The 16,560-nt window shown below is 35.5% G+C and overlaps 1 protein-coding gene and 2 non-coding genes across 3 annotated transcripts in view; 1 reads left to right on the forward strand and 2 right to left on the reverse strand.

Moving 5' to 3' along the window:
- Positions 1-16,560, forward strand: part of IL1RAPL1 (interleukin 1 receptor accessory protein like 1) — a 1,495,797-nt gene that overhangs the window by 895,701 nt on the left and 583,536 nt on the right. The gene's annotated exons all lie outside the window — the stretch shown is intronic.
- On the reverse strand, positions 8,191-8,260 carry LOC123394746. Its single transcript, XR_006609508.1, has one exon. It is a non-coding gene; the product is annotated as a small nucleolar RNA U2-30 (small nucleolar RNA).
- LOC123394747 lies at positions 8,432-8,509 on the reverse strand. The gene has a single exon (XR_006609509.1). It is a non-coding gene; the product is annotated as a small nucleolar RNA U2-19 (small nucleolar RNA).

Consider the following 16,560-nt stretch of genomic DNA (forward strand, 5'->3'; position numbering starts at 1 on the left):
GGTTCCCCCAACCCCCCACCCCCGCCCCTTCAAAACCCTCAGATTGTTTTTCAGAGTCCATAATCTCTCATGGTTCACCTCCCCCTTCCAATTTCCCTCAACTCCCTTCTCCTCTCTAACTCCCCATGTCCTCTATGCTATATGTTATGCTCTACAAATAAGTGAAACCATATGATAATTGACTCTCTCTGCTCGACTTATTTCACTCAGCATAATCTCTTCCAGTCCCATCCATGTTGCTACAAAAGTTGGGTATTCATCCTTTCTGATGGAGGCATAATACTCCATAGTGTATATGGACCACATCTTTCTTATCCATTCGTCCGTTGAAGGGCATCTTGGTTCTTTCCACAGTTTGGCAACCATGGCCATTGTTGCTATAAACATTCGGGTAGAGATGGCCCTTCTTTTCACTACATCTGTATCTTTGGGGTAAATACCCAGTAGTGCAATTGCAGGGTCATAGGGAAGCTCTATTTGTAATTTCTTGAGGAATCTCCACACTGTTTTCCAAAGTGGCTGTACCAACTTGCATTCCCACCCACAGTGTAAGAGGTTTCCCTTTTCTCCACATCCTCTCCAACACATGTAGTTTCCTGTCTTGCTAATTTTGGCCATTCTAACTGGTGTAAGGTGGTATCTCAATGTGGTTTTAATTTGAATCTCCCTGATGGCTAGAGATGATGAACAAAGTACTACAATGTGAAAAAATAGAATAGTGAGACAACTTGGAAGACTAACGCTAAGCGAAGACACACACACACACACCCCAAAAAGAAAAGAATTATAGATAGATAGATAGACAGATATAGATAGATGGTGGATAAAAAAGTCAAAGGAGGCAGAAAGGGGAGAGACAACATGAAAAGGAAAACTGTCCTTGGTCTCTTTTAGGAGGAATTGTTTCCTAAGAATTAATCTTAGAGAGAGAGAGGGAGGAAAACAATTATTATTAAGCTGTCTCTGCAGTATTATCTGTAATGGTATAATACTTGAAACAACTAATGTCCAGAAAATGATAAGGAAAGGATTTTATAACTTTTGTGAGGGAGTGTCATATAGTAGAAAGAGTGTGGATTAGAGTGAGGTGACTTCAAGTTTTGGTTCTTTTTCCAACCTGGGTTAAACAAATGTCCTAACACTAACTTGTATCCCAGGGAACCCTGTGGGTCCTTCCAGGAATAAAACTTTCTAATGCAATAAAATATTAAAGCTGGACACTTTTCTGATTTTAGCAAGTTTTCTGAATGGCATATCTCTTCATAGTGTGGGAGAGGGCAGCCAGCTCTTCTTGAAAGAGCAAACTCTCCAAAAACCAATAAACCATTATCCATTATTTCAAGAAATGCTTATTAAATGTGCAGATACTAATCTAAACCAGGATTTTTTTTTACCCTAAAATGATACCATGGCCAAATTAACTTCCCAGGGTGACTTTCCTTGGCTCACATAAAATTATAATGAGAGTGGAATTATATTTAGGCACCTGGTACAGGACATAGCATGTAATAGACTCTCAAGAAAATCTTGTTTCCCTCTGGCATATAAAGGAACACCAAAATGAAAAAGCAACAATATACGTTAGCTACGTGTCTATCTTTGTCTCAAGGGGTTGTTTGACACCAGAACTTCCACAGTCAGTTTTCTTTACTCTGATACAAACCATAGTAAAATTATATTTCAAAAAATATTATATAAAAAAGAAAAAAGCAATTAATATTCCCTGGTCAGTTTCAGCCATAGTAATCATGTAAGTTGGATGCTCTCTATTAAGAGAACATCTCTTTAATGCAAATAAAAGTAAAAGAGGATTGTAATGATGATGATGTTGTTGATGATGAAAACTAGCATGTATTGAATGCCTACTGCGTACATCATTCCTAACGCTTTGTATATAATACCTGATTTCAACTGTATTATAGATGACATAATAGCTTAGAGCCCCTTATTTGTTGGCTCATTTCATCATCTATTGCCATTTGATAGATTCTGTAGATGGACTAAGTCCATTCTTCATTCACTTTATAAAAAAACAAGTTCTTATTTGTGTTAGGTGCTAAGCACTGTGATAAATCAAAGAATGAATTAAGCAGAGATCTCCTGGGGCAGTTATTATTGAGCAGAAGAGATAAATTATTCACATAATAGGATGCAAAATAACAAGTTTAGTATAAAACATGGATCATAAATGGAGGCAGTAAATTTTCCACCAACATGAAAAGTTTCTGGCACACATGGAATTTGAAGTCCTCTTTCAAGGAAAGCAGGAATTTGGACATGGAGATGTCAAAAAAAATTTTTTTTAACTAAACTTTTAAGGACTTTATTTAGATGGGTTATTGCAAAGAGGGAGACTATTGCAATATGAGGAAGACTTTGCAACAGCAAGGATATTCTGAGTATAAGATCTGCAAACATCTCAGGATTTACACAAAAGGAGTTTTTCTTTTATAGGGAGAAGAAAACAAAGCTAGCAAGAACAGAGTGTGGGGACATAGTGAACAGAAGTGGCATCATGGGACAACACATCAGAGAAAGTTCTATCCTGAGGCCAGCCCTTTCTGTGGAAGGCCTATTAAAGAGCAGCTCTATGCTGGCTCAGGATGAGGGTATGTTGAAGTTGGGGGTCTGAAGGAGGAAGAGAATCTTATACAAATTATGGCTACTAAGCATTTTGTTCTGGTTGATCAGTAAGGATAGCAGTGTAGCTAATCCTTTATGAAGCAAATATAGGAATTTGTAGGGTCTGCACCTGGCCTCGTCATATGTAAACCAAGGAGCATCCATGAGTTTTATCTAAGTTATAAGGGGCAGGGTGGATTTTTACAGTAAGCTGTTACCTGGAACAATAAAAGAGAGGGGGAATTTCTTAAACTTTGCTGTTTTCTAGGATAATAGGGCTTGGGTGAAGTTCAACATTATCAGTGCTGTGGGAATAAAAAGAAAAAAAAACAGTGAGGACTCTTGATGAGTGAGGTGTTCATGAGAGGAGTTTCATTTAGTCAGGATGTGAAGATTTTGAAGAAAGATTACACTAATAATAATAGCAGCTTTCTGAGTGCCAGGCTGTATTCCAAACAGCTTACATCTGTTAACTCATTTAAATAATCTTCACAACCATCCAATGATACAGGTACAATTATTCCCCCATTTTATAGACAAGGAATTTAAACTCCTCAGAGGGTAAGTAGCTTTGTCACACAGCTAGTAAGATGTGCAGCTGGGGCTGGGAGGCATAAAGCCCATGTCTCCAAGTAGCTGGCCCACCCTCTTTTCATTCCTTCAAACTGTTCCTTTAACCCAGAGAGAGAGAGAGGGCTTAAAACTGCTGAAACAAGGGAGAGGTGACATACAGTGAATTTCTACTTTCCAAAAATAATTGACTCAACAAATACACATAAGAGAAATCGTGGGACACAGAAGAAAGAAGAACATAGAAAACTTGAAAAAAAAAAATCTGAGTTCAGTTGTGGTGCACTGGCAATAGCAGCAGCCAGTGGAACTGTGCAAAAGAAAATGACAGCTAATAGGGAAAGTTCTGGATGCAGAGAGTAAGAACCAAAAAACTCAACCAGTCAGGGCAGAAGGGAAGCCCACTGCTTTGTGTGCTTTCTTTTTGTGTGGGAATGGGTCACCTTAATATTGTCATCTTTGTAGGCCCAGGTTTCCAGGCTTCATTCTGCCATGAATGAAAGTATGGCAGTCCTCAAGGTATGAGCAGTAGGTGGAAAATGCCTGTCACTTTAGTCTTTAAGAACATCTTTGAGTTATACTCAGCCATCCCCACTAGTACAATTTACCCTTCTAGAGCTAAGGACAGTTGCTGAATCCAACAGGCTTTCAACTCACCTTCCCTTAATCAGCTATGTTTACATTTATTTCTACTGTTCATAACCACCATTGTTTTTCCTAATAATTACCTTGTGATTCAGTACATTCAGTGCAATGAGCCAGAGTAGAGTGTACATAATACATGGTTGAAATTTTTACAGAAAATATTGTTACCCATTTAACATGTAAAGAATTGAAGTTCAGCTAGACAGCATAGTTTATGTAGCAATGCTGATTGCTACAGCCAACAGAGATTTTATTGGAAATGTAATGTGATAATAAAAGCAGTTAACCTCCCTTGAGTCCATTCTGTACCTCTGTACCAATGGTAAGCACATTCACATCCTTACCTCTTTCCATCTTCCCAGGAACATATTAGTGGGGGATGATATGGTTTCTACTTTATGGGTGAACAAACTGAAGTTAACAGAATTTAATCACTATGCCCAAGAGTTTGTACTAAATCCTTAAAGCCCAGTTTTGAACCCAGACCTCCTTAATTTTAAAAATCTCCTGTCTTGCTAATTTTGGATAAGGAAGATGTGGTTCATATACACTATGGAGTATGATGCCTCCATCAGAAAGGACAAATACCCAACTTTTGTAGCAACATGGATGGGACTGGAAGAGATTATGCTGAGTGAAATAAGTCAAGCAGAGAGAGTCAGTTATCACATGGTTTCACTTATTTGTGGAGCATAACAAATAGCATGGAGGACAAGGGGTGTTAGAGAGGAGAAGGGGGTTGGGAGAAATTGGAAGGGGAGGTGAACCATGAGAGACTATGGACTCTGAAAAACAATCTGAGGGTTTTGAAGGGGCGGGGGGTGGGAGGTTGGGGTACCAGGTGGTGGGTATTATAGAGGGCACGGATTGCATGGAGCACTGGGTGTGGTGCAAAAATAATGAATACTGTTATGCTGAAAAAATAAAAAGAAATTTAAATTAAAAAAAAATCTCCTAAAACTTTCCACTCTGAATCAATCACTTACATTTTCAAGGCTGATCAATAACAGCTCTGCTACCTAATAGCAATGTAACCTTGGGTAAATTATTTAACTACACTGTGACTTTGTTGATTAATCTGAAAAGTGAGGGCAATCCTATCTTTATCATAGGATCATTGTGAAGATTAAATCAATTAATATGTGTTGGGTATTTAAAAGACCTACTTAGCCACTATTTTTATATGTTAGCTGTAGTTATTGAACATAATAATTGAGATGATAGTGAAACCATGCTCTCTTTCTTAAAAACTCAAAATGAATAGCCAAACTCACTATCTCAGTATGACTTTTTGTGCTCCAGCATTAAGACTGATCATATATGTGTATATATTCTTTGCACCACCGTACTCTTCTAGCAGTTTAATCTAAATAAAACAACAGAGAAAAATAAAACTGCAGAGAACTAGGAGCATTAATTTACTCAAAATTGAATTCACATGTAGTTTTGTAAAACATCAATTGGGAAAACTCTTTTGTGTCTATCTTTAAACTTCTCTGAACTCCTAAAATAAAAATTGTATTTGATATAAAAGGATAGGATGGCATCTTTGACAACTGGGTTTTGGGAAACTTAAAAAAAATAGGATTAAAAGAGTCAACATAATATTGAAGAGGAAGAACAAAACTAAAGGACTGATAATACAGGACTTCGATACTTATTATAAACTACAGTAATTAATACATTGTGGTATTGGTAAAAGAAAAGACAAATAGAAGAATAGAACAGAATAGAGATCCCAGAAATAAACCCAGATAGATAGAGTCAACTGATCTTTGACAAAGGAACAAAAACAATACAATGGAATAAAGTTAGTCCTTTCAACAGATGCTCCAAGAACAACTAGACATCCACAGGCAAAGATAAATCTAGACACAGGCCTTAAATCCTTCACAAAAATTAACTTAAAAAGTATCACAAGAACATATGTAAATTTTAAAACTGTAAAAATCCTAGAGGATAACATTAGAGAAAATCTAGATGACCTTGGATTTGGTGATGACCTTTCAGCTAAACACCAGAGGTATGATCCATGAAAAGAAAGAATTTATAAGCTAGACATCATTAAAATAAAAATTCTCCTCTCAGAAGAATAATGTTAAGAGAATAAGAAGACAAATCACAAACCAGGGAAAATATTTGCAAAAGACATATCTAATAAAGAAATGTTATCCTAAATATACAAAGAACTCCTTAAGTTCAACAATAAGAAGATAAACAACCTGGTTAAAAATGGACCCAAGATTTTAATAGACACTTTACTAGAGAAGATGTACAGATGACAAATAAGCATATGAAAAGACATACCACCTAAAAGTCATCAAGGAAATTCAAATTAAAAAGGACAGTGAAATACCACTACATAGTTATCAGAATGGCCAAAATCCAGAACACTAACATCAAGTGCTGGCAAGGGTATGGAGGCACTAGAACTCTCACTGATTGCTGCTAGGATCAGGTGCAAAATGGTAGAGCTACTTTGGAAGACAACTGAAGGTTTCTTTTTCTTTCTTTCTTTCTTTTTTAATTATGTTCAATTAGCCACTGTATAGTACATAGTTTTTTGATGTAGTGTTCAGTGATTCATTAGTTAAGTATAACACCCAGTCGTCACCATAGCATGTTCCCTCCTTGATATCCATCACCCTGGAACCCCCTTCGCTTATCCCCCTCCACTTTGAAACCCACAGATTATTTCCCACAGTTCATAGTCTCTCATGTTTCACCTCCCTCTATGATTTCCCCCTTTTTGGATTTCCTTCCCTTCCCCTATGATTCTCCATGCTATTGCTTATGTTGCACATGTGAGTGGAACCATATGATAGTTGTCTTTCTCTGCTTTACTTCACTTAACATAATACCTTCCAGTTCCATCCATGTTGATGCAAATGGTGGGTATTCATCATTTCTGATGTCTGAGTAATATTCCATTGTATATATGTACCACATCTTTATCCATTCATCTGTTGAAGGGCATTTCAACTCCTTCCACAATTTGGCTATTATGGACATTGCTGCTATGAACATTGGGGTACATGTGCCCCTTCTTTTCACTACATCTGTATCTTTAGGATAAATACCTAGTATCGATGGTTTCTTAAAAAACTAAACATATTCTTATCATATGATCCAGCAATTGTTCTCCTTGGTATTTACCCAGAGGAGTTGAAAACTTTTGTCCATATAAAAACCTACACACAGATACACACAGATCTTATACCAGCCTTATTCATAATTGCCAAAAATCAGAAACAACCAAGACATCCTTCAGTAGATGAATGCATAAATAAACTGTGGTACAATCAGACAATGGAATATTACTCAGTTCTAGAAAGAAATGAGCTATCAAGCCACAAAAAGACATGGAGGAAAATTAAATGCATATTAGTAAGTGAAAGAAGCCAGTCTGAAAAGGATACATACTGTATGATTCCATCTATATGACACTTCAGAAAAAGCAAACTATGGAGACAGAGAAAAAAACAGTAGTTGCCAGGATTAAGGGTGGGAGAATGAGATGAATAAACAGAGCACAGGAGTTTTAGGGCAGTGAATACACTTTGTACAATTCTATGTCATATATTTGTCCAAACTCAGAATGTATAACACTGAGTAAACCCTAAAATCACTATGGACTTCGGGTGATTGTGATGTGTCAATGTAGATTTATCATCCATATGAAGTGTGCAACTCTTGTGGGGGATGTTGATGATGGGGGGATCCGTACATATGGGGGAGGAGGGAGATATAAGAAATCTCTGTATCTTCCCCTCAGTTTCATTGTGAACTTTAAACTGCTCTTTAAAAAATAATCTTTTATAATGAAATAAGTAAAGAATTTGCATATCATTGCCCTTGTAGGAAGAATCAGGATCACTAAAATGTAAGAAACATTTCCTCATATTTCCCATTTGTATGGAACATGGAGATATTATCACTGCCTTGACTCACTTGCTCCCTATGGGGTGGTTGGGCTCCATGAAGCCTGAATAGAGCCTGAGTTTTCCTGTCTAAAATATAAGTTGATAAGTGTGAACTGGTATTAGAGATCCAACAGGTCACAAAAGAAGTAATAGGGAAAGGACTAAGGTACAAAAACAAGGCTCCTTCCTAGAAATTCAAATCTAGTTTGAAGTAAAAGTTATTGAAGTTTGGGGTACATCTGAGTATTGGTAGTAGTGCTCACTTGCCTCAGCACAGGGCTCTTAGAGTTTGTGACAACTTTATGCTCTCGAAAGTATGTGTGTGTAAATGATTCAGGCTGAGTTTAAAGGTTTGCAACAGGGATTGCATAAGATATTGTGAAAATTGTATGGAAAATGATTTTAAATTTTATTTTATTTCATTTTGTTCTGAGTTCAGTTCAAGTATAGAAATCTTCATAGTTATAAAGGTCTATAGTGAAACCATTCTATCACTGTTCAGAACTGATTAGTCTGTTCTACACACACATACACTCCCGTCTCATTTGTCCATCAACAAGTCCTCAGTTATCCAATGACACTTTGATAAATACACATGAATACACATACAGACTCATATTCATGCACTCACAATCCCAAACATAAGCCTTATTGTTTTAAATTATTTTACTTCTCAGAATGATGAAGATCATGCAACAGGTAGCCTGGCAGATGTTCTAATGCTCAGATTTTGATCTCCATCAGTAAGAAACATATCTCAGAGAATTAAACATTTTAAAATCTAAAGGATTAAACTAAATTCATTTAGGAGCTCCACTATGTCCTCTGTGTAGCTATGACTTTTGTCTCTTGTTGCCTTGAAGCTGAGCATAAAAGAGCAAATAGTGTCCTCTCTCCAGTCCAAAGAGACTAGAAAAACGATCACACAACTACTAATTTTTGCTTTTTTGAAAAGAAAATATTTCCATTCTTGAACAGAAAATGAGTAAAAATAATCTAAGACTCTTTAACGACTACACTAATGTCTTCTGTATTTCTGAAACAAAGAAATAGCTAAGATACAATTTATACAACCTCAGGCCTGAAGAACTGTGTCCTGTGTGCTAAGATCAGGGCATCTTTCTGCTGCCACCTCTCCTGTCTCAAAACTATTCTCCATATTGTGAAAAACAGATGCTTAAAAACCTTCAGTAACTCACTCCACATTACTCAAAGGATAAACCCAAATCTTTAGTTGGTTTGTCAACCCATCGATCATTAGTCCTCACTCACCTCACACCCCTCCCTCCCATCATCCATCTGTTTGTTGCATGCTTCTTTATCATCCAGCCAAACTAAGTTTTCTCGATTATATACCTAGGAGTATTCCTTCTGCCCAGATCACTGTCTACCCTCACCATAGACATTCACTTAATTAACTCCAGTGCATTCTTCAGGTCTAATGTATACCTTCCAGATGAAGTCTTTATTTAGTCCTCAAAATAATTGGCTCCCCTTTTTGTGTTCTCATGGTGTCAAGGCACGTCTGTTTCATAAGCTTTTATAGTCATATATTTAAAGTAGTGTGTCTCAGATATTCAGTGTGCATACGAATTAAAAGGAGATCTTGTAAAAATGCCAATTCTGAGTCATGGTTAAGCCAATGGTGCAGTCCCCAGAGCACATACCGAGTAGCAAGGACATAGAGTCTGTGTGCCTATATGGACCTGAGGACAGGATCCTCAGAGCCTGACACACAGCAGGCCCTGAATTCACAGCCACTGAATGAATTTCAAATGTGATAGAATCTTGACAATATAACATTTTCATTTTAAAATACAAGCAGTGCTTACAAATAACCATTTGAGAAGAACTTTGTTAACTTCCTTCCCTCCTTCTGTATCTTGGTATTTCCATCTGTTCTTTCTGTCTCTTTGCCTCAAAGTTCACTGGTATCTGGAATTTCTACCCAATCCCTTCCTTTTCCTCTATTCCTTTTACACCCTGGAGGCATTTTCAATGATAGCACTTCTGAAAATAAAAAGCAAAGGAAGCCAGGGAAGAGAGATGAAGAAAAATGAACCTCTGTTCTCTTCTTCAGATATCAGTTTAGTTACTTTGTTGTTTCTCCAAATCTAACCTCCTTGGACCTAATCAGACTATTTATCAAAGAATCCCAAACATATACCTAGACCCCGCTTTAGTGTTATAATGCTCAAAACTGTTGTCTGTATGTTCCTCAGAAATGGAAATGAACCTTGTATCAGTCATTTATTTACACTTTGTCTTTTAGCATCTAAGTAAATATTTGACTGTGTTTTAAGTCATATCTTTAAGTGCATACTTATCTAGGGCTTGAGGGAGATACACACTTAGTCATTTTGTTTCAAATATTTTCAGTTGGATATATTGTGAACATGGAATAATGAAAATACCACAAGCTCCCTGTCATCCCCTTACCACCCATATGTTCAACCCTATCTCAAACACGAAAAGTAAGCAATGTTGAGAGCAGTCACTGTAGCAAAAGAGGAAAGCAGTGAGAACATTTTATGAGTTATTAATTCTCCTACCAGGTGGATAGTCTTTTGGGAGTACAGGCCCTTCTCCATTAGGAATAGATATGTTTTCAAGCAGACAAAAACCAACAAGAAAAACATTGTGTTTTGGAGATACTGTGTACTCAGAAACCTCAGACATCTGTGGTTTTAGGAAACCACAGATAGACTTTTCTACTAGGACATAATCTGGATTTCTATATAAAATTTGCGGTATGACTTACAGAGTTCTCACTCGCTCTCTCGCTCTGTATGTGTGTGTGTGTGTATAAGATATAGTGTATATCTATATATTAAGTAAAATGTGTATTTGTATATATATCTAATTCATACCTTACATGTTTGCATTTCATGTATATATGCATCTGTATATACTCTATATTTTCATTTCTTCACAACTAAGGCTTGAAAGAGATCAGAAGAGAAACTCTTGGTAAATGCGTAGATTTGTTCACTAACAAGATGTTAGACATAAATTTCTAATAAAAATGCCTGCCCCGAATATAAAGAAAATAGAACAATTATACTAGGGTATGAATTCTAGCAAATTAAAAGAAATATCTGCATGATCTATGTTTCTAATTATCTGACAGAGTGCTATTAATAACTTTTCTGGAAGCCACAAACACAGCAGTAGCACATAATTATGATGCAGTCTTAAAATATAACACAATGCACTTTTTCTATGGCCTTCAAGATCACATTGGCAGCAGAGCCTACCATAATGAACTGTCCTGTAGCCTTGGGATGCTGTTTTCAGCAATTTTGCATTTGAGTATTCAGATTTTACAGTGTGTGAAGTCTGACTTGAATGTACTTCTCCACAGTAACTTCAAAATATTCACATTTTGCTCTTCTCAATTTAAGGCCATATTAATTTTTAAAAAGCATATAGATTATTGCAAATAAATAGCTATTATGAGCTAAAAACTAAATACAATCCCATGAGCCTTCAAGATATGCTAATGATTATTTTGTCCAGTAGATTTAATTTTGCTTTAGCACATACATAAAAGAAAAGGTACTTCACACTTCCCATGGTTCTCAGTGGTAAAGATATTAAAGATATCAGCCCATAATTATCAGCACACAATTATTCACTTATCTACTTGCAATCAAGAAAATATCATTCCTTGTCTTTTGGTACTTTGTTTCACATCAGGTAAGCATATGTCAAAAGCATTAATAAAATTATAAATTACATATTTGATTATTCAATAGAAAATCTCTTAAACACTCTCAAATTCTCTGCAATTTTCTTTCTTTTACAAATGTTACACCCCTTTTTCTATTTTTATCTTAATTAGAAAGAGTAGTTGGGACATGTGGGTGGCTCAGTCAGTTAAGCATCTGACTTGATTTCAGCTCAGGTCATGATCTCAGGGCCATGAGATCAAGTCCCAAGTCAGGCTCCCTGCTCAATATGGAGCCTGTCTGAGATTCTCTCTCCCTTTACCTCTGCACCACCCTCCTCATCCCACCGCTTAAAATAACTCTCATCTTCTGTTTTGGTGGAGTTGAGTTCTGTCTCTCTCCACTGATGCAATTGCCTTTCATAAACTCTTCCTTGCCTGTTTAATTCTGTCTGGGACAGTTTTTCTAGGAAATTATTTAGACCTCAAGCTTATGGGAAAGGAATCTGGATCAATGTAAATACATTTTTTAAAGATTTTAATGAATATTCTAAGACATAGAAATACCTTATCTACCTGCAATACTAGGCCTTAACTTTTTAAGCCATACTGCAGTTTTTGCCTACTTTTGTCATATATGGTAAAAATATTCATAAAATATCATAAGCCTTTTATTCTTTCTCAAAAAAACTTCATTTCTCAAAGTGAAAATATTTGTGTGTGTGTGTGTGTGTGTGTGTGTGAGATTAAGCAAAACTGTACATGTGGAAAATTAAAACACTAGAAACTATAGTTTAAAGCAAGATGTTCCCCATCCTCTTTAAAAAGGATCAGATTTTAATCACCACCTCCCCCCATGAGATTTTAAAACCATGGATATGTAGTATATCTGTTTATATATGGTGGCTTTTGGAATAACATAAACTATTGTAATAGCCAGGATTTGTTTGACCCTCAGGAACTAATTTCTGCACTCATGGAATGATAGTGCCCACTGAAACTAAATAGATTAAAGCACAAAATAAAAATCACCTAAAATCCCACACCACAGAGGTGACTATTATTTACATTTAGACAAATATCCTTTCATATATCTTGCTAACAATATTTTATATGCTTTCTTTTATCCATTCATATACTTTAATAACATAATATGGGCATATTTCCATATTAATATAAATAGACATCATCCTTTTTATTAAGTATATACCTTAATTTCTTTAATTAATTAATTCAATTTCCTGTAATATAACTTCTTTTTCTATTTTGTATTTTAAATAATGCTATGATGAATATCCTGTCATTTCATATTTGCACATTTGATGTGATTTTTTGTAGAAAATTTCATATGATAACTTTATGTAGAAAAATATAAATACAAGGCAAACAACACACACACATGGTACCAGGATGCCTAAATCAACCAAACTACTATGAAAGTGTGTAAAGATAACTTATCCTTATAATGTATCCTAGCTTTGCAGCATTCCTTTAATTTGGGCATAATAAATTAGATGGTTGCAGAAAATAAGACTAGAATTATATGTAGAACTTGCATTATATATATCATAAGGAAATAGTAGATAAATGCTTTATATTTAAAGACAGAATATATTGTCTTGCTCATATAGTAAACTATTGTTATACCACTCCTCCTTCCAAAAAAATTACCCCAAATTGTTATTTGGGTCAGGGAACACATCTATCTATAACATTTATTTGTAAAAATTCAGACTTTGTTTCTCTCTTTTACAAATGTTACACCCCTTTTTCTATTTTTATCTTAATTAGAAAGAGTAGTTGGGACATGTGGGTGGCTCAGTCAGTTAAGCATCTGACTTGATTTCAGCTCAGGTCATGATCTCAGGGCCATGAGATCAAGTCCCAAGTCAGGCTCCCTGCTCAATATGGAGCCTGTCTGAGATTCTCTCTCCCTTTACCTCTGCACCACCCTCCTCATCCCACCGCTTAAAATAACTCTCATCTTCTGTTTTGGTGGAGATATATGTAAATGTATGAAAATAGGCTGTCTATCATGTAAGGTAAGTAATTGAATTTCTAATTTTCTAAGCTCACAGTTTTATGTGTATACATATCTTCCATTTGCCAGTTTTAAACTTAAATATATACTTCCATTTTGTAAAATTAAAATAACACTTGGGGAAGACATAAGCTACAGAATGCAAATGGGGAGTTCTTTTGTGCTTTTCTTGTGTAGTGTTTTTCTCACTTTTCACCTTGTTATCTACAAAACATGGAAGTGCCTGATGTGATATCATTAGAAATAATTTCTTGAAGTATAATTTCTGGATAAAAAGTCATGTCTATTTAATTTTTTAAATAAGATTTCCAAACTGTTTTTCAAAAAATCTTTACCAATTTATATTCCTTCATATTTTGCATGAGGAAACCTATTTACAATACTGAGTATTACCATTTGTTTTTTAATCTTGGAAAAATTTATGAAGACAAAGTGAACCCCCAGTATTCTTAATAACTAATTGAATTGAGTTTTTCAGTGAGAATATTGACTATCTGTATTTTTAAAAGATGCATTTATTTATTTGAGAGAGAGAGAGAGAAATAGGGAGGAGAGGGGCAGAGGGAGAAGGGGAGGGAGGAGAGAAACAGACGCCCCACTGAGCAGGGAGCCTGATGCAGGGCTTCATCTCATGACTGTGAGATCATGACCCGAGCTGAAACCAAGAGTCAGACACTCAACCCACTGAGCCACCCAGGCGCCCCAACTGTAGTACTGAAGAGATTTCCCTGATCTTGTAACATCCAGCAGGTTTTTATTTTCTTTTTCATTCCTTATTAAACATATCACCCAGGATATAATCACCATTTGTAATAATTTAAATATTTGTAATTTTTATTACATTTTTAATAATGTAATAGTATTTTTACAGTGGTGATTGTGGAAACTCTGTAGGGCTCTGTGCCCTTTCATTTCACAAATGATTCTGCTTCCTTCTATATTTAGTCTTATGTATATATGAAGTCTATGATGACCATAGATACATTAATGTATGTGAGTTTATTTTTCATATGTGTTATGATTCTTAAAATATATTTTATAATAATTTTATGCAGAGGTGTTCAGAAAATGGTATTTAAAGTAATTGCATATCTTTCATTATCACAAGTAAGATTTTTTTTTTATATTTAAGGAGAACTCAAACATTCTAATGTATTTTTTCATACTGAAACTTAGAGATTTCTCAATTCCTTTCACTCCCTAATCACTTTTATTCTGTAGACTTTGAACTGACATACTTAATTTTTTCACTGTTATCTCTATTAATATGTACATTCCTGTGGTTCTAGTTAGGCTCCTTTAAATTATTTTTAGGGGCTGGTCATGTGAAGCAGTACCTATTTTCATAGTGGGCACATTTTTTTGTGCCAACTATTACCCATTTCTCCAAATTTACTCATGACAGTTACTGATACAGTTTAATTCTCTGCTCATATAAATTCTGATGTTTCCCCAACATTTTGTATATAATATTCCATATCTGGAAAGAAAGATGGAAGTCAATAATTGTCCTCTGGTTTTAATGACTTTTTTTTTTGAGAATTATCTTTGTAATACGATGGTATTTCATTAAACCTTACAGGGAGTGGAGTACTGCTGTGTGCTACACCATAGATAAACCTTAAAAACATGCCAAGTGAAAAAAGGAATTCATGAAAGACCAGCTGTTGAATGATGCCACTAATATGAAATATCCAGAATTGGCAAATCCATAGAGACAGAAAATTGGTTAGTGGTTGCCAGGAAATTGTGGGTAGGGGAAGATTTGAGAGATACTCATTAATTATTATTTTAATTTATATGTTGGGTCCATGAATGCATTTGAACTTTTACTCAGAATCACATAACATAAAATTCACTATTTTAACCAGATTATAGTATAATTTAGTGGATTTTAGTATACATTAGTCCCCCTCTTATCCATCGGGGATACATTCCAATATACTACATGGATATATAAAACTGTGGATAATACCAAACCTTATATATACTGTTTCTTCCTATAAATACATATCTTTGATAAAGTTTAATTTATAATGGAGGCACATCATAAGACTAACAATAATAATAGGAAAAATATAATAATAATACACTGTAATAAAGGAATGTGTATCATCTCTCAAAATATACTGTAGTCACACTTCATCTTGTGATGATGTGAGATAATGAAATGCCTACGTGAGGAGTTGAAGTGAGGTGGTTGATATAAGCACTGTGATGTAGCATTGTTCTACTAGTGACCTTCTGACAATATGTCAAGAAAATCAACTGCTTCCAGAACACACATGACCAGGGGTAACTGAGAATGTGGGTAAAAGAGACCCCCAAAAATGAAACTGCAGAGAAGAGGTTGGGAGAAGGAAATGACTATATTCACAATGTCATGCAAATATAATCATTGTCAAATTCCAGAACATATCCATTACTCCAAAAATAAACCCTATACCTCCCAATTCCATCCTACTCTTATTTTCTGCCAATCACTAGTCTACTTCCTGCCTGATAGATTTGTCTATTCAAATAGAATCATACAAGAGGTGGTCTTTTGTGACTGCCTTCTTTCACTTAGCATGTTTTTTTAACTTATTTTTTTATTAACATATAATGTGTTATTTGCCCCAAGGGTACGGGTCTGTGAATCATCAGGCTTACGCATTTGACAGCACTCACTATAGCACATACCCTCCCCAGGGTCCCTAACCCGGCCACCCTATTCCTACCCATCCCACCCCCAGCAACTCTCAGTTTGTTTTGTGAGATTAACAGTCTCTTCTGGTTTGTCTCCTTCCTGATCCTATCTTGTTTCATTTTTTCATTCCCTACTCCCCAAACCCCCCACTTTTCCTCTCAAATTCCTCATATCAGAGAGATCATATGATAGTCGTCTTTCTCTGATTGACTTACTTCAGTCAGCGTAATACCCTCTAGTTCCATCCACATCATTGTAAATGGCAAGACTTCGTTTCTATTGATTGCTGCATAGTATTATTCCATTGTATATATAGCACATCTTCTTTTTCCATTCATCTGTTGAGGGACATCTAGATTCTTTCAATAGTATGTCTATTGTGGACATTGCTCCATAAATG

This window comes from Mustela putorius, unplaced genomic scaffold (assembly GCF_011764305.1).
Source record: "Mustela putorius furo isolate JIRA1106 unplaced genomic scaffold, ASM1176430v1.1 tig00003836_pilon_pilon_pilon, whole genome shotgun sequence".
NCBI lineage: Eukaryota > Metazoa > Chordata > Mammalia > Carnivora > Mustelidae > Mustela > Mustela putorius.